This window comes from Bufo bufo, chromosome 5 (assembly GCF_905171765.1).
Source record: "Bufo bufo chromosome 5, aBufBuf1.1, whole genome shotgun sequence".
In the NCBI taxonomy this organism is placed as follows: Eukaryota; Metazoa; Chordata; class Amphibia; order Anura; family Bufonidae; genus Bufo; species Bufo bufo.
Window position 1 is genome coordinate 200,111,037 of NC_053393.1, and position 27,415 is coordinate 200,138,451.

At 41.5% G+C, this 27,415-nt stretch overlaps 1 protein-coding gene across 1 annotated transcript in view; it reads left to right on the forward strand.

Moving 5' to 3' along the window:
- GALR1 (galanin receptor 1) overlaps nt 1-27,415 on the forward strand; it is a 411,502-nt gene that overhangs the window by 357,046 nt on the left and 27,041 nt on the right. The gene's annotated exons all lie outside the window — the stretch shown is intronic.

Sequence of the window (27,415 nt, forward strand, 5' to 3'; positions counted from 1 at the left end):
TAATCCCTTTTGGAGTATGTAAGTCTGTGCAGGGGATAGGTTGGTAGCGGAGATATTTACAACTAAGTTGTTCTCCTTACCTGGGATCTTGTCTGTACTTGGCTTCCTTGACCGTTTCCTCCCGCCTCTCCTAGTGCGCCTTGTCCTGGTCCCCGTCCTCTCCGTCGGTTGCCTAAAAAACGAGCCGGATGTTTGTAGCTTCCTGATCGGTCACTATCGGATGAAGAACCAGGGCCGGAATAATGTTGGTGTCTGTTATCCCAAGGATTATACTGAGGGTTTCTTTTCCATCTATAGACGTTGTCAAGACGATAGTCCTCCGCGTCGCATACAAATTATTGTAGTTTGTTCAGTTCTGTGTGTTTCCTATATTCGCTCAATTGTTTGTCAATCCTCTCTTTGGCTTTTTTCCAGTCTTCCTCTGGTGCTGTTGTAGTCAGAGTTGTTTCTGTGATCTCAATTTTCTTAGATAATCCTTCTATTGACTTTTGTAGTTGTTCTAGGGTGAGCAGGATTATATCAAAAGAGCATTTGTTCAGAATATTTTCAAAACGTGTGGAAAATTCTGTGTTGTCAGCAAATAATGTGGGTCTTAATCTTGATCGCAGACCTCTCGGTATACGATTGTTTCTATAATATTCGGCAAGGGTGCTACAGTGGAGCTCCCAACCAATCAGACGTTTGCGGTCTCTTTCATAGTCTCGTATCTTTAGTTCGTGGCTGGGTATATGAAGGAAGTCGCTGGGTAGGTTCACTCCAGAGACAATACTGTCGGCAGTGCTGGTGTCATATGAAAACACATTTGTCATGTTCGAATAGGGTGCTGGTAACTCGCAGTATCGCTTACAGTGTTGAGTTTTGGAGTACCGCACTCCGTTTTGGTTCACTGGTGCCTGCAAGGACTTGTTCAGTCACACTCCAATAATAGAAAGATTGCAGCACACAGTTTTTCTTGTTGCTTATTAAATTTTAATTTTTTATCATCACATGATTAAAGTTCCAGTGCAAATTTCACCGCTTAAATGTATAGAAGAAAATGACCAGACGTTTCGGCCTGTCACGGCCTTCTTCAGTGGTCTTAAATCTACAAAGATAATAATGTATATTTGTATGAGTCACAGAATATATGCATCAAGATTTTGGTTAGGTGAAAAAATTGTAAGAGAAAATTTTAGTATATACATGTACATTGAACATAGGGGAAAAAATATATACAAAGAGCATAATATAAAAACAATTGACAGCTTATTGCATTCTGAGAGTGAACACAATGATGCCAGCGACTACGGTTTGAATCAATAGAATTTAAGACGGTGCTATAGGTAAATAGGTTTGTGCATGTAATACATTTCAGTGCCATAATTGCACACATGGGATACTGCCCAACATAGGACACATTTGCAGTAGTGACCAGACATGTAGGTTTAGTGATCCACCTACTGGCTCAAGGGATCATATTGAGGCCAGTAGGTGGCCACCCGTGTTGCCTTCCGCAATTTGCGCCAGCAATATAAATGCCTATACTTGTCCGCAAAGCGCGGACAAGAATAGGACATGTTATATTTTTTTAGCGGGGCCGCGGAACGGATCTACGGATGCGGACAGCACACGGAGTGCTGTCTGCATCTTTTGCGGCCCCATTGAAGTGAATGTATGAGGCCTAAAGCCGCAATGCATATGAAGAACCTCACTGACAGGCAACTACATGAGATGAGTTTAATGACGCCAAGAATTTTCACATTTTAAGGCTTCATTCACACAGTCAGTGTTTGGTCAGTGATTTCCATCAGTGATTATGAGCCAAAACCAGGAGTGGACACTACACAGACATAAGGTAGAAGGGAAAGATCTGCGCCTGTTCTGTGTTTTGGACCCGCACTTGGTTTTGGCTCAAAATCACTGATGGAAATCACTGACCAAACACTGACTGTGCGAATCATCTGCAGTGTCTGTCATTCTTTATACTTCTCCTTTCTTTATGTAACTTCACCACATGTGTTGTAGACCTGACCAAAAGTCCTATTTTCCCTAGACACATAATAAACCGTTCAAATTTAGGGAAAACGCTAAACATCTTTTCCTGTTTTATTGTATTTATTGAAGCTTACTAAAAACACACCAGTTTTATACGGAGATATCCCGCACCTGAATATAACAGTTAGATAAATCTCAGTCTCTTACCCCAGAAATCCCACCGTGAGCAGTGGACGTAAAAGCAGCTCCTCCGGGTGTCTCCAGAATTCATCACTAACCATAAAATCAGTTTCATCTCCCAAGGAGCCAACTGATGATTTTTAGATTCAAGCCGACCAATAGCTGTCTGTTTACTGCAGTTGCCATGGTGATGTCAACATCAGAGTTAAAGGGGACATTACCTTCCTGATCACTTTTTCTTTTCAAATACTAATCTTGATGAATTCCTGCACTTATGTCAAGTGTGAATGAAATCCAAATAATCTTTACATTTTATGCCATGGAGAGGTAGAAATTAAAGGGGGTTTGTCACCTATTTGTGCTGCCTTATCTGAGGGCAGTATATAAAGGTGACAGAAATCCAGATTTTTTTTTAAGTAGTGGCAATCTCCAACGGGATCTTAGTGCTGGAGTGCCTGTTAGGCCAGGTTCACATCACCGTTTAGCTTTCCGTTCTTCTGAATTTTAAGCATCCATTATGCTCAGTTATGCACATGTTGCATCCGTTTTAGCCATTTCCGTCTGGGATCCGTTATTTTAGAGGGAAAAATTCCTACATACATTTTTTTTTTGTAGTCTAAAATAACTGATCGTAGACAGAAATGGCTAAAACGAAGGCAACATGTGCATAACAGATGCTTAAAATACATGTGAACTCAGCCTTAGGCCTCATGCACACGGCCGTTGTGTGGTCGTTCCATGCATTGGGGACTGCAATTTGCGGTCCCTAATGCACGGGCAATGTCCATGCAGCGGCCATGACCTATTCAACTTGAATGGATTTGTGATTTGTCCGCACCACAAAAAAACAAAACATGTATGAACCCGTAGCTCTGGATTGCGGGCCGCAATATGGCCACAGCCGGGCAACGGCTGTGTGCCTGAGGCCTTAAAGGGATTGTGTCACTTCAGTAAATAGTATTTATCATGTAGAGAAAGTTAATACAAGGCACTTACTAATGTATTGTGATTGTCCATATTGCCTCCTTTGCTGGCTGGATTCATTTTTCCATCACATTATACACTGCTCGTTTCCATGGCTACGACCACCCTGCAATCCATTAGCGTTGGCTGTGCTTGCACTCTATAGGAAAAAGCACCAGCCTATATAAGCTCCCACTGTACCAGCCACCAGAGAGGCTGGTGTTTTTTTTCTACTGTGTGCAAGCACGTCCACCACTGATGGATTGCAGGGAGGTCGTAACCATGCAAACGAGCAGTGTACAATGTGGTAAAAAAATGAATCCAGCCAGCAAAGGAGGCAATATGGACAATCACAATACATTAGTATGCCTTGTATTAACTTTCTCCTACCATGACAAATGCCACTTGCTGAAATGACACAATCCCTTTAAAGGTAGGTTTTGTCAGCTCCAAAATCCTCTGTGTATCCCACGTCAGAAACCGATGCACTGTGTTTTCTGCCACTGAATGGAGCTAAACCACTAGCAGGCTCCGGGTACGGCTTTGTGGGGGGCAATAACCCTCGGCTGCATGAACTGCCGCTTGGCCTCCCATTGAATACAATGGGAGGCGGTTTCAGCGCAGATTCAGCCAGGTTTTCTGCACCAATGAAATGAACTCAGTGAGAGAGAGTGAGAGAGTGCAGTGAGAGCACAGCATGGACACGCAAGATAAGGTAGACCTCGCGTCACTCTAATCTTTTGGTCAGTTATTTCTATCAGTGATTTTGAGCCAAAACCAGGTGCGGGTCTAGCCACAGAACAGGTGCAGATCTTTCCCTTATACCTTATGTCTGTGGAGGCTCCACTTCTGGTTTTGGCTCACAATCACTGATGGAAATCACTGACCAAACACTGATGTGTGAATGAGGCCTAACACTGCCCTGATTCCACAGTATCAGAGTGGTGGAGAGAAATGAGAGCTGGTGGCCGCCCCGTGATATATAAATGCCCCAATAACAATAAGATCTCTTTCGCACGTCCGTGATGACATCTGGGTCAAGCTGCTCAGTCTTTCATCCGTGAAAATGTCTGTGAAGGATCCGTGTGTCCGTTTTTTGCCCTCCAGGTGTCATCTGTATTCCATATACACAGCTCCTACCAATGGTCAGTGAATATCACTGACAGAACAAAGTGGTTTTCACTGACCCGTAGACTCCAATGGGCTAGTTTGGTTTTGGGCAGTTTTAGGTAACAAGCTGCATCTGAGCAGCCTCCTATTTAGTTCACCACAGTGGAGAGGTCATGTTAGAATACCACAGCATCTGCCGCAGGAGCAAAGTAGTAGCTGTCGCTCCGAAACTATGGCTCAAATTCTTTGTCTTCCCTACCATCCCTGTATTTTGAAGCAATGTACCCACCTTTCAAAAACCTTGCCCTTTAAAAAACAGGGAGGATGCTGCATGCACGCTAGGCGGGCGTCCCCTTCCTCCCTCTACAGATGGTGAAGCTCCAGGTCTCCAGACACATCAATCATTGCTCTGCAAATAGCCGTTTGTCCTTCTGTTATGGAACCTTCATCTGTGGCTTCTTTATGTCATAGACGTATGCATCTATGACATCAACAGCACAGTTGCCATAGTTACTACAGGGGCTTATTATTGATACCTACCTCGTGCACTTTAACTGTGAAGTCAGCCACAGTGGTCCCAAGTATTAACCCTTTCTTGACTGACTGGAGACTCTACAATATACTTGTCACTAGAAAGGCCCCTAATCACTATGGCATTTAAAAGCTGCCCTAACAATACTAAGTTAGGGAGTGTAATGACAGATTTGAGGTGTAATATGCACACCCATGCCCTCAAGTCCATTTGCTACATCTGAATTTACACAGATTCCAGTGGACTTTTCTTTTGGTGCCAAAAAGTAGCGATCTACCAAACTATCACATTAACAAGATTTTAGTATAACCAGTTTCTTATACATTGTCTTTGAAATGACCAATACCTCATCTAAAAAAAATCACCATGGAAGCTTCCACAAAGAGTACACATTCAAAACGAATAGGAATCAGGATTGGTACAGAGAAGAATTAAGGGGGTCATTTATCAAACTGGTGTAAAGTAGAACTGGCTTAGTTGCCCATAGCAACCAATCAGATTCCTCATTTCATTTTCCAAAGGGGCTGTCCAAAATAAAAGATAGAATCTGTTTGGTTTAATTTATGCTACAGATTTCCACTGTATATTTCACCGTTTGCAATGCGTAGGGTTAGATTTTCGGTAAATCCGCACCGAAATCCACTGTGGAATTTCATCAAAATCTGCAGTAAAATTTCCAAGAAAGGGACCCTGTCACACACAGCCAGAAAAGGAGGAAGTGGCCGACGTTGTGCTGCTCTCTCCTTTCACTTTAGTGGGGCTTAGGTAGAATCGGACCTGCTATAGATAGACGGCCAATCTTGTAGCGTGTATTATATATCTTATTGTGTGAGTTGTATCCCATATTGTTCTGATCCTTCTGTATTTGATAAAGGATGACTTTCGGCTCCGCTGAATCTGGGAGGCTGTGTGGTGATAGGAACATAAATTTTTTGATCCAATTCAATTATGCTAATACCAGATGTTGGGTCAACTGGGCCATTGTGGTATTGTTTAATAAGATGAGCACCAATCTTCACACAGGCAAATCACTTAATCCCATGGAAATGTATGGAGGTCTACTCACAGCATTAGGTGGACAGGCTGTAGGTCTACATAGGAATATGAGTAAATATACATATTAGGGCTCATGTACACAGTCGTAAGTGTTTTATTGTCTGTAAATGGTGGATACGCTAAAAGCCGGACCTTTATTTTTTAACTTCTGTAGAAATTTCCAATCCTTGTCCCCAAACGGACAAGAATAGGACATGTTCTACCATGGCAATACATAGCACATGCTTCCAAACACACAATAATAACATTTTTTAATTTTGTATTTTATTTTATAGAACCTTAATGCAATAAAAACACGAGACTAGAGAGTGGAGATAAGCCGAGGCCTGTTTATTTAAACTCAAATCAACTTTAATATACTCAAAATATTAACCATATAAACACCATGAGCCTAGTCATAAACTCAGACTCGTTTAAACCATCAATACATCAGAGTCCATCCCATCCCGGGATGACTATATCAACCACCCTGCACAGACCTTGACTTTACAAACAAAATTGGGGCGGGGGGGTGGGGAACAAACTGGTCCAGGCTTCCAGGGCAGGTGAGGCAAACAGGCAAACCAGCCCCTGGAGCCTGGACACTTATAGCCCCCCAACCCCACTAATCCACCAATGATTCACTGTCACCAGGGCTCGGGCAAACTTTGCCCGATCCCAGCGACATCATAGGTCATTAAGATGACCAATTAAGAACATCACCGGGCAGAATTAAAATTCTGTCCAGCGATCCTCAGAGGAGAGCGGGAAAAAATTTCCCTCCAAAACCTCTTGACTAAAAATAACGTCTAATCACTGGCCAGAGAACTGACCTCTCAGTGACCAGAGCCCATAGACAGGCAATGCAAGTATTGCCATGTGTACCCCTCCATAATGTCCAGGGTACCTTCATTCTACAGTTATTGGAGTGACTGTAAACACATTTATGTGATCCTCTGAGGTGGAAGCAGGTAGACACTGACCCCGTTTTATCCTTAAAGGGGTTATCCCATGACTAATGTAAAAAAAATCTACATGACAACCTCTTTCTAACAAAGCTAGAACCAGCCCTGTACCTCACATGCATCCAGAGATCTCCCCATTCAATGCTCTGCTAGATTGATATCAAGCTGGCAGCTCAAAGGGAGTGTCTTTTCTGCTGCAGCTAAGGGGGCGTTTCCATTCTTCTGCAGTTCTCTCCCTATCACAGCTCAGGAGGCGTGTCCATGCTCTCCCTATCACAGCTCAGGAGCCAGTTGAAGGATGAAACTGAGCATGTGCGGCCACTTCAGTGAGCAGGTCAAAGAAATAAGAAAAAAAGGAAACAGCAGATGACGCTACACAGACACATTTTATTGAATAACTCTGGGGATATGCTAACTTTTTAATTACATATAAATACAAAAGTATTCAGACCCAGGTGCTGGTTTGAAAACTGTAGAATATTTTTTTGTGGGACAACCCCTTTAAATGCTGTGGGGAGAAAAAATGTTTCCCTCTGTAATGGAGATCGCAAATTCGAATAATACATCTGGTATGTCCCTGTCCATGTTGTGGGACTATTTGTGAGGTATTCCAGCTTCGCCTGCCTTTAAAGTCAAGGGGGCCCATCGCGAACTTGCGGTTCGCGAACATCTGATCGCGATCGCGAACCGTCCCGGCCGATGTTCGTCCTTCACTACACCCGGGACCCCCGCCAATCAGCTGTTTGAGAAGGCAGTAGTGCCACAGCTTTTTCTCAGCTTTCCCTAGGCCATGTGACATCACATTCATTGGTCACATGGCCTAGGCGCAGCTCTATACAATGTACAGCGCTCTGATTGGTAAACTGTGAGAAGGTCTGTTGCATTCTCAAACAGCTGATCAGCGAGGGTCCTGGATGTCAGACCACCACTGATCAGATATTGATGACCTATCCAGAGGATAGGACATCAGTATAAAACTCCCAGAAAACCACTTTAGTGTGTGGAGGCTGACTCAAGGAGGAAGATGTTGAGCCAGACTGGAATTATCAGATATACAACTACATTAGGCATATTAATCCTAACATCTCCTTTTAGAGATGGATTGCACAAGGTATTAAATCATTAGTTGATATACAGTATGTACTAATTTAGTTATATACCTTTAAAAGGGTACTGCGGTAGGAAAAAGTTATCAGATCAGGTTGGTGGGGGTACTACCGGTGGGACCCCCACTAATCACAAGAACAGGGCCCTGTACCCCCGGCAAGCCCCCTGCTGCTCTCCTGAAATGACCTGCGCGGCCGGTCGCACAAGCGCACGGCCGCTCCATTCATTTCTGTGGGTGTTCCGGAGATAGCCAATCACTGTACTCGCCTATCTCCGGAACTTCCATAGAAATGGATAGAGCTGGATAACTTTCACCTACCGGAATACCCCTTTGAGAAGTTTTAGCCAAAGACCTCTGATTTGTTAGCATATCTTCAGATTAAGGGCTTGTTCAGACAAACGTGCCGTGTTTTGCAGTCCTCAAATTGCGGATCCGCAAAACACGGATGGTCCTTTATAGAAATGCCTATTCTTGTCAGCAAAACGGACAAGAATAGGACATAATATATAATTTGTGCAGGTCTACGGAACGGAGCAACGGATGCGGACAGCACACGGAGTGTCTTGGCGCTAACATCGACCTGTAAGGCTGAGTTCATACTTGAGTTATTTGGCCCCGTAACTGCCCAAATAAGTGAAGTGTGCAGTGATTCTAAGAGTGACGCCTGTCATCTGCATGTCATACGAAATCACAGTATTATTTCACTACCAAAGCAGACTCCATATGTGTGTAACTGCAAGGCACAGTGTTCTACACCACTATAAAGGCTCTCTGCAGCCAGGAAATAGCAGTTTTTTAACGTAATTCGCTGGGAATTTATTCGGATCGAACCAATTTTTTCGCCAAATCGAATTTTTAAATAAAATTCACTCATCTCTAATTGCCAGGGGAGAAAGGTCAACTTTTCAAATGGGAGACTATTTTGTTGCTTTCCAGTCTTCTGGACTCACAAAGGAGTGTCTTCAACTCCTATACACTGGGCATTCCATGACTGGTTTCATGATCCTCCCATCAATTGGTCCAGCAATTTAATAAATTCCTCTTAGGCTACATGCACACGACCGTATGTGTTTTGCGGTCCGCAAATTGCGGATCCACAAAAAAAACGGATGACGTTCCGTATGGCATCCGTTTTTTTTGCGGATCCATTGTAATAATGCAAATTTTATTGCGAAATTTTTGCGAAACTATTAGACAAAGAAGATTATAGCACTATATTAGCTAAATTGCTCTATATTCGTTTTTTTGTTTTTTTGTTCGAATAGTGCTATAATCTTCTTTGTCTAATAGTTGTAATTTTTTTCTTATCTGAAGTTCAGATTGGAAAAAAATTACAACTATTAAAAAAAAAGATTATAGCACTATATTAGCTAAATTGCTCTTTATTCGTTTTTTTTCGAATATTAGCTATATTTCTATAACTTCGTTTTTTCGAATATTCGTAATATTCTAAAACAAGAATATATAGCAATATAGCGAATATTCGAAAAAAAAAAAACGAATATAGAGCAATTTAGCTAATATAGTGCTATAATATTTTTTTTATAGTTGTAATTTTTTTCCAATCTGAACTTCAGATGAGAAAAAAATTACAACTATTAGGCAAAGAAGATTATAGCACTATATTAGCTAAATTGCTCTATATTCTTTTTTTTCGAATATTCGCTATATTGCTATATATTCTTGTTTTAGAATATTACAAATATTTGAAAAAACGAAGTTATAGCAATATAGCGAATATTCGAGAAAAAAAACGAACATAGAGCAATTTAGCTAATATAGTGCTATAATCTTCTTTGTCTAATAGTTGTAAGTTGAAAAATTTGCATTACAAAAATAATCGCATTACGAAAATTTGCAAACAACACTACTCCTAAAGGCAAATATACTGCAGCCTTCTCATTGGCCCACAAGCTAGGGAGGGATCATGTGTACTGATTTAAAAAAAAAATTAATATTCGAAATTACGAATTTTCGAAATATATTCGAAATATTCGCAAATTTTCGAAGTACCTATATTCGCGATAAAAATGTGAATATTCATGATCAACACTAGTTATTACACGTTAACAAGACCCCCAATCAGACCTCAGATCAGACACCCGTGTTAATCAGCCCTCAGATCTCACAAAAAAAAAACTCGCCTGTCCGGTTCTGGACACAGCCACTGCTCTTGATATCCAGTGCTCTCAAACTGTGCGCAAGTTACAGCCCAGTGTGTGGTGTTGGTTGATGAAGACCAGGAAGCCGTGACTACAGAGTCCATACAGGGAGCGCTGCATTCACCGCTCCCCAGTCCTACTGTACTAATGAATGCTTCCATGATGGAAGTGCTTAATAGTATTTGCTTGAAAGATTCACTGAACCCCCTCCACTTTGGAGAAAGAAAAAGTGCATCTTATAGGATAAAAAATACAGTGTTAAATAAATGGGTACGCAGCACAGAACCTTGGAGTACACCACTTATAACCAGGTACCATTCAGCATAGAAATCATTGACCACAACTGTCTGGGCATGGTCCTTCAGCTAGTTTTCAATCCAATTACAAATTATATTTTCTACGGCTGTGGACTTTATCTTACTTATCAAACGTCTATGAGGGACAGTATCAAAAGCCTTTGCAAAATCCAGAAATGCTACATCCACAGCCGCCCCTCTGTCCAGGCTACTACTCACCTCCTCATAAAAACAAATCAGGTTAGTCTGATAACTTCTGTCCTTGGTAAACCAATGCTGGTTATCACTTATGATATTATTTACAGTCTCATACTCCTATATATAGTCCCTAAGAGTCTATATACAAGAGTATATCAAGCATTAAATCATGCAGCTTCACCTTCGTGGAATAAGCACCAGAAGAAGTGAAAAGTGCCAAAAAGTCACTCTCTAACTTGGTTTGCCACGTTTTAATACCTGATGAGCTTGTTGTGGGTGCCCAAGGCTCATTAGATGCACATGTAGATCAAAGGCTAACATGAGATAGAAAGTTGTCAGAACACACAGTGCATTGCAGCTTGCATCATATGGGGCTGCAAAATTACAGACTGGCTAGCATCCCCACAGTGCCACCTACAGTGCCTACAATGGGCATGTGAGCATTAGAACGGGACCATGGAACAATGGAAGAAGGTGGCCTGGTCTGCTGAATCATATTTTTTTTTTCATCATGTGGATATTGTCTCTTACCCGGGAACAGAAGCCACCAAGATGCACTATGGGAAGAAGGCAAGCTACTGGAGGCAGTGTGATGCTCTGACCAATGTTTTGCTGGAGACAGACTACCCCTTTATGGAAACTGCAGGGTATTGTGTCATCCACAATGCAAAATGGTTAAAGAATGGATTGAGGGACATGATGCACAAGTGTTCAAGGTGTTAACCTGGCCTCCAAATTTTTCATATATCAATCTGTTAGGGCATTTGTGGAATTAACTAAATAAAATAGTTCAAATCATGGGGGCTACACCTCAGATGTTTATAAAACTTAAAGGATCTGTTACTAATGTATTGTGCCATATACCACAGGACACCTTTACAGGGTCAGAGCTTTTTTGCTTCATGAGGCATGTGGTCTTGGTTAAGCGATTGTGAAGAAGTATTTATCACTCTTTCTTTAAAGGGACACTGACAGGGCCAAAAAGCATATTTAGGTATATATATGACATTACAGGTCTTATAAAGTGTATTAGAATCATGTAAGTATCCCCCCTGTCCACCTTATAACTACAGTAAAATGAAGTTTTATAACCTGCTTGAATCGTGTTCAATCTGCCCAAGGGGCAGCATTTCATCTCAACTTGCGCCCAACCAGCCTCGCCACAACTGCCGTTTGAAGCGCCGCCCAGCTCATCAATAATCACTTTGCTGGGTGGTTACTAGTGTCCCCGACGATGAGCCGGAGGCCGATGCCCATAGGATTGTACTGGGCATGCGCCGGATCTTGCGTCGGGGACACTAGTAGCCGCCCAGCGAAGTGAATATTGATGAGCTGGGCGGCGCTTCAAACGGCAGTTGTGGCGAGGCTAGCTGGGCGCAATTTGAGATGAAACGCCGCCCCTTGGGCAGATTGAACACGATTCAAGCAGGTTATAAAACTTCATTTTACTGTAGTTATAAGGTGGACAGGGGGGATACTTACATGATTCTAATACACTTTATAAGACCTGTAATGTCATATATATACCTAAATATGCTTTTTGGCCCTGTCAGTGTCCCTTTAAATAATGCATTTTCTTTACTTTACTTATTGTCTATTAGGGTGCCTTCTCACGCAGGAGATTTCGTGGCAGAAAATGCCATGACTGAAAATCTGTTCCATTCACCTTAATGGGGTTTGCAGGAATCCAAAGTCGCTAACTTTTCTGCCACAAAATCTGCTGTGTGTGAAAGCACCCTTAAAGACAAAGCAAAGCATCTCAAATTGTCCACTTAACTGCTTGGTAGCCTAATTGTATTTTTATAACCTTGATATCTACTGAAGGTTCTGTGTTTGTGCCTTCATTTTCATTTTTAGTTTTCCAGCTGATTTCACTTTGTTACAAACATGTGAATTATTATTATTATTATTCATTTGTGAAGGGCCAACACATTCTGCAACACTTTGCTAAATGCAGAGTACAATCTGGGAATGCAAGCTTTATACAAACTATCACATATTTTAAGCAATTGTCACCACAACTTTCTCAGACGCATGGAGCAAGCCTCAAAAATTAATTGGCATGATTAGCACAAAATGGCAAATTAATCAGTCACTTGCATAATTTCAGCTACAATATGAATTATCTATTATGGATCTCTGTTCTCTGCAGCTATAAGGGGGATTTAATTCCAGTTTATTAGGTTTCCCCTTTAGTCTACTTTCACATTGCAGTATTTTGGTTAGTGTTTTACATCTAGATTTTTAAGTCAAAATCAAACTGCAGAAGAGTGGCTCCAAAATGCAGAAGAGGTGCAAGTGTTATTATTACTGTAACAACACCAGTTGTGTACAAGACCGCAGAACTGGAATTAACAGTCACAGTGCTAACTGTGTCTCTTAGTATTCAGATTTACAGAGGATTCACAAAATCCTGATAGTCACACAAACAACATATACTCCTCAACATAGAAGGAAAAGTCAATTATGAAAATCACACGATTGGTAGATATGATAGACATGGTAATGATATGCAAATGATAAAAAATGCAACCAAAATATTCAAAACATCTCAATTGATTCAGTATTATGAGGGCTACGCGCAGAAATACTATATTCCGCAGCGCTTTACAGACATTGGCCCCATACTGTCCCCAATGGGGCTCACAATCTAAGTTCCCTATTAGTATGTCTTTGGAGTGTGGGAGATAATCAGAGTACCCGGACGAAACCCACACAAATGAGAAGAGCATACAAACTCCATGTCCTTGGTCGAATTCGAACCTAGGACCCCAGCACTGCAAGGCACCAGTGGAAACCACTGAGCCACCGTGCTGAGGAATTATGCTACTCCACATCATAATACCAGGAAAAGGACCAATGTGACTTTCCTTTGTGAAGCCCTCTTCATGACATTGCCCACGTGGTCCCCACACCAATCTCCAGCTATCATTGCGCCCAGATAAAAAAAGTTGGGTTTATCACTGAAGAGAATAGACCCCCATTCCAGCCTCCATTGCTGTCTTGATGTGTACCATGATAGCCTTTGAAAGCATTGACTTGAGGTTGATCGAACACCAATAGGTAGACATCTGGTTCATAGCCCAGTATCTTTCAAACACCTTCTGATAGTTTGTGTAGACATTATTTTTCACCCTAGACTTGGGATGTGACATCCAATTTCACTTGTAGTACAGATTAGATCACTATGCTCCATTCTTCTGATCAGAAGACCCCTCAGTACAGAGGTTCAGAGCTGTGCACTTCTTGCTATCATTCCACAAGGACATGCAACTTGACATCTCAGTCTAGGCACATACTGTACCTACAGGTATATTAACAAACTTAACAGAAATGAGAGAGACTGATGTATGTTACTAGTAACTGTTACCCTTTCTGTTACCTATTCTTCCATACTTCAGCCAGTTATTTACCATACCAGGTTGGTCCAAGGGCCCTCAACTGATTGCTAGAATAAAGAGCCACGTGTCCTACCTCCTCTAAGTGAACCCCTCAGTCTTCACAGTACCCATGATGGTGGGGATAGACTTTCCCAAGGGGAACACCAGGTCACTACCTCTTGAGAAGGATAGGCACATGAGGCAGCTGATCCAAGCGGACAAGGAGGTACCTGAGAAAGGTATCAGAGGTACAGGTGTTGACAGCAGGCTGAGTCATTACCAGGAGCAACAGTGCATAACCGAAGGATGAGGCAGAGGTTAAGTCAGAAAGGAAATAGGTCAGGGCAGGCATCACAGGTAGAGGTCAGGTAATCCGGGTCGGTAACAGGAGAGTCAAGGCAAGGAGGCAGAGATCAAACAGGTAGCAGAGTCCAGGAACACAAGTACGAGTCAGGAACACAAGTGGATATCAGGAACCTTAGCAGGACACAAGGACCTTGACACTGAGGCCTCTGGAAAGGGGACTGAGCCACTTATATACAGCATGTGCAGAAGGGCTAGGATTGGTTGGCGAGGTCACATGATCCAACCGATAAAACACAGGAAGTGACACGCGCCTGTCACAATCAGTGTGGGAGGGAAACTCCACAGTTAACAGAGAAGGGAAAGGGAACAGTAACTGGGCCTGGAAACTAGGGAAGAAACAGGTCACCTCCTAGACAACCCTAATCCGGGGCCTGACTACCTATCAATATGAATAGACCTTGAAGGTAGGAATATTCAAAAGCAGTATACCTAGGCCCTGATTTCCATATAGGGACCTGGAATAAGTATAGAACCAGAGACAACCTATTCCTCCCCAGATGGACGAATGAAAGTCTCTGTCTCAGGCCCAGATAAAGCAACAGGGAATATAACAAATAATAATAGAAAAATCCAGCTCACCTGCTTCTCTATTCTAGAATTATTTCTCCTTCATGCACGGAAACCGCAGGTAAGACCTCGATACTTGTAGCAAAGAAAAAATATTGGATCCAGCACCGGAGTATTTTAGAGTTGTTTGTTTCTTTATTTTCAGTGTAAAGGTACATGCAGCATCAAAACCATCCTATGATGTCAATCAAGTCTACACGTTTCGAACCGTGCGGTTCTTACTCATGACGTACACGGAACACCCAGACAGCCTAACTTATAAGAATAGACTCAATCTCCTCCTTCAAATGGCGGAGGGATGATAGAATAGGTCAGTTGTATCCTTTAACAAATTAAGCTGCACTGGGCGTTACCTGTGGGGTAAGTCTACTTAAAACATTCATAAAATGAAAAATAGTGTATAATACAAGACATAATAGTGTACATAAAATAGAGCAGAGACCATGGGTATATATTGTAGAGGCAAATTAATGCCTGAACCTCAGGTATAAACCTTCTAGGGGCAAGCACATCAACCTTCATAAACCGCAAGGTCTGAACACACAAATCTCCTTGATTACCTGGCATCAGTCACCTGAGGGACCGTGACAGCGCCGGCCCTTAAGGAAATACTGCAAGAAACAAGCAGCAAGCATGCTGTGGCTAGGGATGAAAGGAAACACTGGCATCAGATCACTGCTGAACACGGCGCCCGGGACCGTGGCGGTAAGCAGGGGAACAGCGGCGCACAGCAGCCGCTGTTACAAAAGGTATATTATGTCTGCTAAGTACTTTTCCTCTTCAGCTTGTGCTAGTTATTGTCATCTCTCCTTGCATCAGACATGTGTATGGACTATTGAACTTGCATCCCTCTGTTGGTTAGAAACTGCACATAAATGCAGCTACAATAGAGCAAAGTGCCCATCAATACTTAATACATTTTGTGGCACAAACAACCGAATGCTCTTGTACTGTATATTCAACTACCAAATGTACTGCATCCATTTATCATGAAGTGCAGTGGGGCCGTATACTGTAAGTCAGTTATCCCTAGTAGTGGATTGATTGTTTAGCAAACTTTTAATATCTTATGTCACCATCATAGACAGGGAAACACACTTACATGGTGAGCCCTAACTTGCACCCAACCAGATGTCCCAGCCTACTAGCAGAGCAAGCCCTAAGCAGCAAGTCCACAACTAGTTGACTATCCATATGCTGGTAACTAAGTGCAGGGAGCCAAACCAAGCACCCGCTGTAAAAACTGCAGGGACCTGTTCGCACAACTGGAACCCACAACAGACAAACACACAGTGAGGTCAATGCAGCCAGGAGGTCAATACAGTACCAAATGACAGAGTGGAGGGTGGTCACAAATAGCCAAGCCAAGGGTCAAAACTGGATGGGAAACAGGGTACAAAATCACTAAGCAGAGAGAGAGGTCCAAGTCAAGCCAAATACCAATGATCCAAGAACGCACGATAGCAACTGGAGAACAGCAAGGGAAAACCTCTAACTGGCAAGGGTGTATTGCCAGCAGGTGATTTAAATAGAGGACCAAGTTCCTAGATCAAAACCTGATAGGTCCAGGGGCTCGGCGCCCCACTGGACCAGAAAACAAGCAGTCCTGAGATAGGCAGGCTGAGCTGTCACTCAGTCTGCATCATAAACATACAGAGGTGATACATTTAACTACTAATCTCACTAATCTCACAAGCATGTGCGCTCACATCATCAGGAGGTGTGACTTAAGTGGCACATAATAAGGGGCATGGCTTAGGTCGTGCATCACCAGGGGGCATGGCTTAGGCGGCGCATCACCTGTGTGCATGACCATAGCTGGTGACATCTTAATTTTATGGCTATGCATAAGCTTTGGAGCTCTGACACAGAAAAAAGGCTCCCAGAACTACTGATGTATGGTAGAAGTGAATATGTAGCTTTTATATATCGGGACATTCATCCAATAAACAACACTTTCAGTGTTATTAGCCCTCATCACTGCAAAACATTTTCGTAGTGATGTTGATTTGAAAGTTTTGTTGTTTTTCTGCAGTGCTGGATTTTACCGCTCCTGACACAGCGGTACGGTACAGAGGACAGTTACCTTACACACCAAGTCATACCGTTACAGCATTGTGAAACACACAGGTCCCATATTTATGGGGATGTAGCAGCCCATATTAAACTCACATACTGTAATGTGAAGTCTCAAATTTTATAGCAGGCCTTCAAATCTGCTTATTCTGCTTGGTTGTGAGTGTGACCAGAATTTTCTGCTGTTGGATAGGCAGCACAGTGGGAGGAAATGTGAATTTCACAAAGCCCTAAATCTTATCTTATACCCCTGTTTATAAAGAAATTGATTTAGATAATACATTTTGTTGGGGAATTTATTTTTATGTGATTCCACAATATATTTGTGTAAATATTCTACAGTGAATCTACAATTATGCAAGTGCTTCGTGCTTATGCAAGTAATGAGAGTTTTTCAGTAGCTGGTCTAAAGGAAAAGAAATCACGAGGGGATCTTATGTTTAGCTCATGGAGATTCAAGTTATAATATCCTCACTAATCCTCTCTTCACTGACAATAGTCTAGTCTAGTATTCTCAGCAGAATCATTGTGGATATATGCTTTAGTGGAGATATCAAAATTTGTATTTGTTTTTTACCTGCAAAAATACTAATGGTGAATAACTTTAGCTAATACATATACTGTATTCATGTTTCTTCAACAAATTCATGTTTCTAACCTTCATTGTATTACACTATGATTATTCATAAATCATAATCCTCATTCAGATTGACTCGTGTTTCATTGAACACAACAGAGCCATTTTCAGAATAAGGATCTCCAGTGTAGAATACCAATCAATGTCAGTGGGGAAGATTTACTAAGCATTTTATTTTCACACCTGCGGTAATGCTAACCGGCAGGCTGTTCCGGCAGAGGAACAGCCTGCCAGAGTTTACCATATCCGACCTAGCCGGATACTACCTTTCACCGACAGACCCTATTGACTATAATAGAATCCAGTGGTGATCCTGCCATTTTTCAGCATGAGCACTAGTTTCAGACAGACAAAAATCTGATGCATGCACCGTTTTTTGTCTGGCCAAAACCCAACACTCATGCCAGAAACCGTCTGAATCCCTGCCAGATCCCATTAGGTGGTGCATGGCCCTGGATACAGTGAATTTCAGGAGGCTGTTCATCTGCCGGAACAGCCTGCCTTATATCTTAACCGCAGGGGTGGAATTATACTTTTTATGTCTTGCTTGACATGAAGCATAGCTTAGCAGGATAGGAAACGGGAGTGGTTTAAGATGTATGATGACATGCACCAAAACTTTGCTGAAAACCTTTGGTGAAAGTGAGCCAACCAGTCGGTGATGTAAAGTTAGACAAAGATGTCTAACAATGCACCAAGTTTATCACATATTTTGGACCAAATTTACATTGCCTAGATATTACACAGGCTTAGTAAGTTTTTTCCACTCTTGTTCCCATAAAAGTCATAGGTGTATGCTCCTTTAGAAACACGTTTATCATCTGCACAAATAAAAACCAAAGACTGTAACTGTGTGAGCAATTAAAATGAATATTTATCATTTGTAACAGTGATCATTTAATGTGTATGATTTCTATATGTTCAACTGATGTTTGTTTGGCATGTAGCCACAGAATAAAGCATAGACGAGGCAGCATAAGGATATAAGCCACCATCAGCATTGCTTGGCAGTGGTTTACTGTAGCCTCTCCATTCAGAAAAAATGCACATAAGGCTGAATGCATGAGAATATAAATTAGGAATAAATGTTGAATAAATGACCCTGACAGATATAAAAAATGTATGGCCTTTACTCCAAAAAGGCATAAGATATCCACATATAGTTGTCAGGGGGAGAAAAACAGAACTGGATCGCACATCCACAATGCTATGCTTTGATCTAAGCACCATATTAAAGTGTACAGCCCCCCATACTACATGATGTACAAGAGGCATTAGTGTACATTTTGATCAAAACTAAGGCATAAGCCTACTCACCACGCCAAGGTCGCCTCTTTGAGTGGGACCTACTCTGACAAAAAGGCACAGCACAATGCGGTGACTTAGCGGCACTGCCCTAGTAGGCGGCAGGACCCAGGAGTCAAACAGCAACCCTGCTGTCTGACAATGCCAACCATGACACTGGGCCCCACCAACCCACCAGCACAGCGCCACAAAAACAAAGGCCACCACGCAGTACTGCACCATGTGAACATTTGTCTAACACAACATGTCCATTGCTATCAGGAGCTACAGGTCAATTTCCACTTATATGCAGACTTCTGCAAAATTGATATATCCACATATAGAGATGGCCTTTCGGTTCACCCAGGGGTTGTTTCGCGGACAACTTTGCTCGTTCGCGGTTCGCCGAACAGGCGAACATGTGGCGATGTTCGCCGATGTCATATTCTTTTGCATTGTGCCAAACTTTGACCCATGACACATCCATCAGGTGGGTCATATAGAAGAAACCACAGCACTCTCCTGTCTTCAATTCAGTGGAATTTATTTCACCAGCAAAAAAAAATGTGACGTTTCGACCGTAAAGGTCTTTCTCAAGCCTAACATCCATCAGGTGGGACAGGACAGCCAATTGAGACGTTTCCACACATGGACACACCCACTTCCCTATAAATAAACCCGATCTGGCAGCCATTTTACATTCTGTTTTTTGCCAGTGAAGGGAGAGGTTGCTGTGTGGAGCAGGGACAGACTGTTTGGAACGCCAAACGCTAGCTAATAGGGCCACAAAAGTCCCTTTAAGGACTGGTGTAGGTGTGCTATCGATAGGTGTGAAATACTGAGGGGTGTAATATACTTATAATATAATTTCTAACATATAAAGTATATTATAGTGCATTTGTATTGTGCAGCAGTGTGCGGTTCTGCTGCGATACTGCAGCTAGATAGAGGGACAAACGCTATTGGAATAACTAATTGCAACTGGTGTGATATACCAAAACACACCAAAAATTAGCATCAAACACATGTATATATAAACATGAAAGAGTCTTTATTTAACACACATTAATTTAACATGTATAAAAATATACTTTGTAAAAACAGCAGCAAGGAAGGGGGAAACCTTCAGTGAGGAAAAAACAACCCTAGAGGAGGCTGAGGGGTCAACACACAAGGATATATAGATTGCAGAGAGAAGCCACACACAAGCAAGCCAGTAAGAAAATAGAAGCCATCAGACATAAAAATCCAAAAGTAAGGCATAAACAGACCTATGTGTGGAAAGGGTAAGCAAATAACTACCCAAGAATGCATGTGGAACCCTCAGGTGTTACTGGCAAAACGACGTCTGGAGGAGGCGGCTGAGGGTTCCACACGCATTCTTGGGTAGTTTTTTTGCTTACCCTTTCCACACATAGGTCTGTTTATGCCTTACTTTTGGATTTTTATATCTGATGGCTTCTATTGTTTTACTGGCTTGCTTGTGTGTGGCTTCTCTCTGCAATCTATATATCCTTGTGTGTTGACCCCTCAGCCTCCTCTAGGGTTGTTTTTTCCTCACTGAAGGTTTCCCCCTTCCTTGCTGCTGTTTTTACAAAGTATATTTTTATACATGTTAAATTAATGTGTGTTAAATAAAGACTCTTTCATGTTTATATATACATGTGTTTGGCGCTAATTTTTGGTGTGTTTAGTACATTGAATTGTTTAGGCTGCTCTCAGCACTATATATTCATTATAACCCAGTGATCAAATCTAGTGGGTGGTGTGATATACCTGTTGTCCCCCGAAAAAAAAACTTATTGAGGGGTGTGAAATACCTATAATATACCTTCTAACATAGAAAGTATATTATAGTGCATTTGTATTGTGCAGCAATTGTGTGTGCTTCTGCTGAGATACCGCAGCTAGATAGAGGAATAAACGCTATTGGAATAACTAATTTTAACTGGTGTGATATACTTGTTGCCCCCCAAAAAATGATTAAAGGGTGTGATATACCTGCTTCCACAAAATACTGTATAAGGGGTTTGATATACCTGCTTCCACAAAATACTGTGAGGGTTGTGATACACCAGCTTCCACAAAATATTGATTGAGGCCTGCGATACACCGGCCTCCACCAAATATTGAATAAGGGGTATGATATACTGGCTTCCAGCAAATACTCATTAAGGGGTTCTATATACCTGTTTCCACAAAATACTGATAGAGGGGATAGACATACCGGCTTCCACCAAATATTGATTAAGGCATGCGATACACCAGCTTCCACCAAATATTAAGGGGTTTGATATACCAGCTTTCAGCAAATACTCATTAAGGGGTTCTATATACCTGTTTCCACAAAATACTAATAGAGGGGATTGATATACCCGCTTCCACCAAATATTGATTGAGGCCTGCGATACACCAGCTTCCACCAAAAATTGATTAAGAGGTTTGTTATACCAGCTTCCAGCAAATACTCAATAAGGGGTTCTATATACCTGTTTCCACAAAATATTGGGAGAGGGGATTAATATACCCGCTTCCACCAAATATTGATTAAGGCCTGCGATACACCGGCTTCCACCAAATATTGATTAAGGGGTTTGATATACCAGCTTCCAGCAAATACTCATTAGGGGGTTCTATATACCTGTTTTCACAAAATACTGATAGAGGGGATTGATATACCGGCTTCCACCAAGTATTGATTGAGGCCTGCGATACACGGGCTTCCACCAAATATTTTTTAAGGGGTTTGATTTACCGACTTTCAGCAAATACTCATTAAGGGGTTCTATATACCTGTTTTCACAAAATACTGATAGAGGAGATTGATATACCGTCTTCCACCAAATATTGATTGAGGCCTGCGATACACCAGCTTCCACAAAATATTGATTAAGGGGTTTGATTTACCAGCTTCCAGCAAATACTAATTAAGGAGTTATATATACCTGTTTCCACAAAATACTGATAGAGGGGATTGATATACCAGCTTCCACCAAATATTGATTGAGGCCTGTGATACACTGGCTTCTACCAAAAATGTATTTGATTTACCTGCTTCCAGCAAATACTAATTAAGGGGTTCTATATACCTGTTTCCACAAAATACTGATAGAGGGGATTGATATACCAGCTTACACTAAATATTGATTGAGGCCAGCGATACACCGGTTTCTACCAAATATTGATTTAGGGGTTTGATATACCAGCTTCCAGCAAATACTTATTAAGAGGTTCTATATACCTGATTCCACAAAATACTGATAGAGGGGATTGATATACCGTCTTCTACCAAATATTGATTTAGGCCTCCGATACACCAGCTTCCACAAAATATTGATTAGGGGTTTGATATACCAGCTTCCAGCAAATAGGTTCTATATACCTGTTTCCACAAAATACTGATAGAGGGAATTTATATACCGGCTTCCACCAAATATTGATTGAGGCCTGCGATACACCAGCTTCCACAAAATATTGATTAAGGGGTTTGATTTACCTGCTTCCAGCAAATACTAATTAAGGGGTTCTATATACTTGTTTCTACAAAATACTGATAGAGGGGATTGATATACCGGCTTCCACTAAATATTGATTGAGGTGAGCGATACACCGGCTTCTACCAAATATTGATTTAGGGGTTTGATATACCAGCTTCCAGCAAATACTCATTAAGGGGTTCTATATACCTGATTCCACAAAATACTGATAGAGAGGATTGATATACCGGCTTCCACAAAATATTAATTGAGGCCTGCGATACACCGGCTTCCACCAAATATTGATTATGGGGTTTGATATACTGGCTTCCAGCAAATACTCATTAAGGAGTTCTACATACCTGTTTCTGCAAAATTCTGATATAGGGGATTGATATACTGGCTTCCACCAAATATTGATTGAGGCCTCCCATACACCAGCTTCCAGCAAATATTGATTAAGGGGTTTTATACACCAGCTTCCAGCAAATACTCATTAAGAGGTTCTATATACCTGTTCTACAAAATACTGATAGAGGGGATTCCACCAAATATTGATTGAGGACTGCAATATACCTGCTTCCACAAATACTGCTCTTCTATAGGGACTGTGTCACAGGGTCATTTTGAAAATGACAGGCAGAGGAAGAGGCAGGCCATTCCTCAGGGGTGGTAGGGGTCGGGCAGGTGCACCAGGCTGATGCCTAAGTGGGAAGTTGGTGAAGGTGCATGCAATTACGTCAAAGGATGCACCAGAGTTGGTTGAGTGGCTCACTCAGCCTTCAGCTTCTGCACCCTCCTCATCCTCTGTATCTACACCCTCCTCACTCTCTGCTGTGTGCACCCCCAAAGACACCACCACCATACTCGAGTCAGACCAATTATTTTTCCATCCATTCCCAGACCTTACCGATGTGCAGCCATATTTGCCATTGATCCGCCTCTGGTATGTCAGTGTCCATGTTGTGGGACGATTTGTGCACTTCTTTTAAGTATTTGGTGGCTGCAATAATGACCTGAAGATTTTTCAGGTTCGCCTGCCATTAAAGTGAATGGGGCCTGCCACGAACTTGCGGTTCGCGAATATTTGATCGCGTTCGCGAATCGTCCCAGCCGATGTTCGTCCATCACTGATTACTGGGATGAACAATAATTACCCAGTGTAAATCGTTGTTTGCTAGCAGCAGATTGTCCTATGTAAATAGGGGCCTACTGCTTGCAAACAATGAGTTTGCATTGAAATGAGCAATCACAATAAGGGTCGTTGGCCCTTGTCAGGATCAGGGACTTAGATTTAGGAGGAGAGCCTGCAGGGTCACACTGGACCTCCCTCTGTCAGCACTCCTTTGTCTGAAACTAATCAATCTTAGCTGCCACCACTCGTCATATCAGGCTGACGAGACTCCTATGCATAAAATAACACTTATACACTCTCTACAGCTGCTAGCATTCACAGGGTTAATAAATCAATCTAACTAACGCTTCTTCTAAGGTCATGAATCGTTAGAACACAAGAAGGCCCTTATTAAAGTGAAGTTTTAATATAAAAAAAAGACAGTGCGTACAAACAATTGGGGGTTGTCAGAGAAAAGACAAAATAAAATATACAGACATATACAGTACAGACCAAAAGTTTGGACACACCTTCTCATTCAAAGAGTTTTCTTTATTTTCATGACTATGAAAATTGCAGATTCACACTGAAGGCATCAAAACTATGAATTAACACATGTGGAATTATATACATAACAAACAAGTGTGAAACAACTGAAAATATGTCATATTCTAGGTTCTTCAAAGTAGCCACCTTTTGCTTTGATTATGGCTTTGCACACTCTTGGCATTCTCTTGATGAGCTTCAAGAGGTAGTCCCCTGAAATGGTTTTCACTTCACAGATGTGCCCTGTCAGGTTTAATAAGTGGGATTTCTTGCCTTATAAATGGGGTTGGGACCATCAGTTGCATTGAGGAGAAGTCAGGTGGATACACAGCTGATAGTCCTACTGAATAGACTGTTAGAATTTGTATTATGGCAAGAAAAAAGCAGCTAAGTAAAGAAAAACGAGTGGCCATCATTACTTTAAGAAATGAAGGTCAGTCAGTCAGCCGAAAAATTGGGAAAACTTTGAAAGTAAGGGCTATTTGACCATGAAGGAGACTGATGGGGTGCTGCGCCAGATGACCTGGCCTCCACAGTCACCGGACCTGAACCCAATCGAGATGGTTTGGGGTGAGCTGGACCGCAGAGTGACGGCAAAAGGGCCAACAAGTGCTAAGCATCTCTGGGAACTCCTTCAAGACTGTTGGAAGACCATTTCAGGGGACTACCTCTTGAAGCTCATCAAGAGAATGCCAAGAGTGTGCAAAGCAGTAATCAAAGCAAAAGGTGGCTACTTTGAAGAACCTAGAATATGACATATTTTCAGTTGTTTCACACTTGTTTGTTATGTATATAATTCCACATGTGTTAATTCATAGTTTTGATGCCTTCATAGTCATGAAAATAAAGAAAACTCTTTGAATGAGAAGGTGTGTCCAAACTTTTGGTCTGTACTGTACATACAGTGCAAAATAACAGTTTGTAAAATAAAAGGTATAAAAACTGAATTTAATACGTTACGCGACAGTTAAGTCCGGTTGCCTGGGGGGAGTAGAAATATTGGTCAGTCCATCAAGCTAGTGATCCCCAAAGAAATGACAGTTTAATTTTCTCCCTGTATGTGTTAAAAAGGGCCAGTATCATACCCCCATAATCCCCCTACCTCTGATATCAGAGGTGGCAAGTGAGTATGGTAATGATCTTTTATGACCGTGTTTACAACCACTTGCTGAAAACCAAGTCTGCCTTAAAATCTTTATGTTGGAATATCTTTTCGGGTATTCACCTTAGCAATTTTATATTACACTCATCAACTCTATCCGAATGTCCCGCACACATGTGTACCAAACATGGCGGAGGTAATGGCAGGATAAATGGAGTTATCTAATTGCTCCCTGTTACTGAGCTGGGATCAATTTAACTTTGATACAGTAGACGCACATACGTACATGGCCTGAGTTCTCAGGAGGAAGCACGCGGCCCAAATATGGATTTGTCCACTTATTTCTTTAATGTATATTGCAAGATAGGGGTTTCATGTGTGACCACGGTGGAAAGGACACTAGCCTTTTCCTGACCCCCCTAACGGTTCTGGTCTGTATAACGCTGGTACATGACATCTTCACATTTCATGATAGGGCTCTTGTTTCTGTGAAGTTGTTCCATCTTACTGATTTTTATTTCTACAATCTCTGGCCTGGATAGACATGGAAGAGGTGATGACCCACTAAAGTAATGTAAAAGGAGGGGTTGCCTACTCCTAACAATAATTTTAATATCTTGATCCCTCTATCACCACAACCCCCATACAGAGTAGATGATTGTTGCATGTTTATTGATCAGGTAGTGATCAGCAACAATTTGTTCCTGGTCAATTTCTAGACTTGGCAGGTGTAAGGGGGTCTTCAGTTTTGGAGTAATGAATTAAACACATTTTCAGTTTTTTCTTCAAGCTAGTTTTTAACACTAATATAACAATGTTTTTCAATATCATATTCTTCTACTGGCTACTATTTCTCAAATGGATACACAGAGTGGAATCATCAATGCAATACATAAATGGAAATGAAAAGGCTAGCATACAAAAGCAAACAAAGATCACTCCCACACAGTCAATATGTAAAAAGAAAGCTTCATAATTATTTGTAATAGCATAGCTGACTTACGGTATATGTGATTTAATGAATCAGACTTTCTTTTTTTCTTCATGCTCTCTGACTTCTATGGTGATATTCTGTGTACGGAAAAATATATACTGTAGCACTTAGAATTAGTCTGTATGTGTAATTTGCTATGTTTCTTCATAATCAGCATGAAAAATGTACTTCATGGTTTGTTCATTATAGAAAACCACACAAAAACCTAAAGATACAAATGAAACTCTAACAATTAAAACTCACATTATACATAAACAAGTGGTTGAATTGTTTGCACATTTTTGTGTATCAACTCAAATATGCTCAATAATATGATGTTCCATCAAGGCAATGGGCAGGTAATTGCAGTGATAACCATTAGTGTTTCCAGGGGTGTTTCTAAGGTCCTAAAGGAACAGGGACACAAGATGGTGGGTGTATATACCTTGACCACTGGATTATTGCAGCAACACTGTCCTTAGTGCATGAGCGCTTCCCACGTCATTCCCTTTGCTCAGCTCACAGGACAATGTCTGAGACCGTGCGGGATGAGGCTTTTATAGGGCTGTGACATCAAAGGGGATGGCTATCTGTGGATTTGCTGGCTGAATGCTCTTATGGGTGTCCCGGGCTTGTCTCCTCTGTAATTTGAAGACAGAGACAAAATGAAATGCCCCTCGACTTCTTCAAACACACTGCACATTGGTATTGACATTTCACAATGGTAATAATACAGTTATTGCAGTAAAATCTGCTTGCTGTAACATTGAAGAGTATCTTGCAGTAATATACAACACGTTAAATAACCTGGGTATACTGCACTGAATTACAAACCGTAGCTACAAACTGGAATTTAGCAACAACAAAAAAAAAAAGACAATTCCTCAAGTTTTGCAGCAGAATTTATGCTATTGGGGTTGTGGCAATATGCTTATGAACCGCAAAATCTTTTTTAGAAAAATAAAAGCTAGCTGGTTGTTCATACATAGTAACATAGTAACATAGTACATGAGGGCGAAAAAAAAACATTTGTCCATCCAGTTTGGCCTGTCATCCTGCAAGTTGATCCAGAGGAAGGCAAAAAAAGAAACTGTGAGGTAGAAGCCAATTTTCCCCACTTTAGGGGAATAAAAAAATCCTTCCCGACTCCACTCAGGCAATCAGAATGACTCCCTGGATCAACGACCCCTCTCTAGTAGCTATAGCCTGTAATATTATTACACTCCAGAAATACATCCAGGTCTACTTGAATTCCTCAGGCAGAGAGTTCCATAGTCTCACTGGTCTTACCGTAAAGAATCCTCTTCTATGTTTGTTTACAAACCTTCTTTTCTCCAGACGCAGAGGATGTCCCCTCGTCACAGTCCTGGG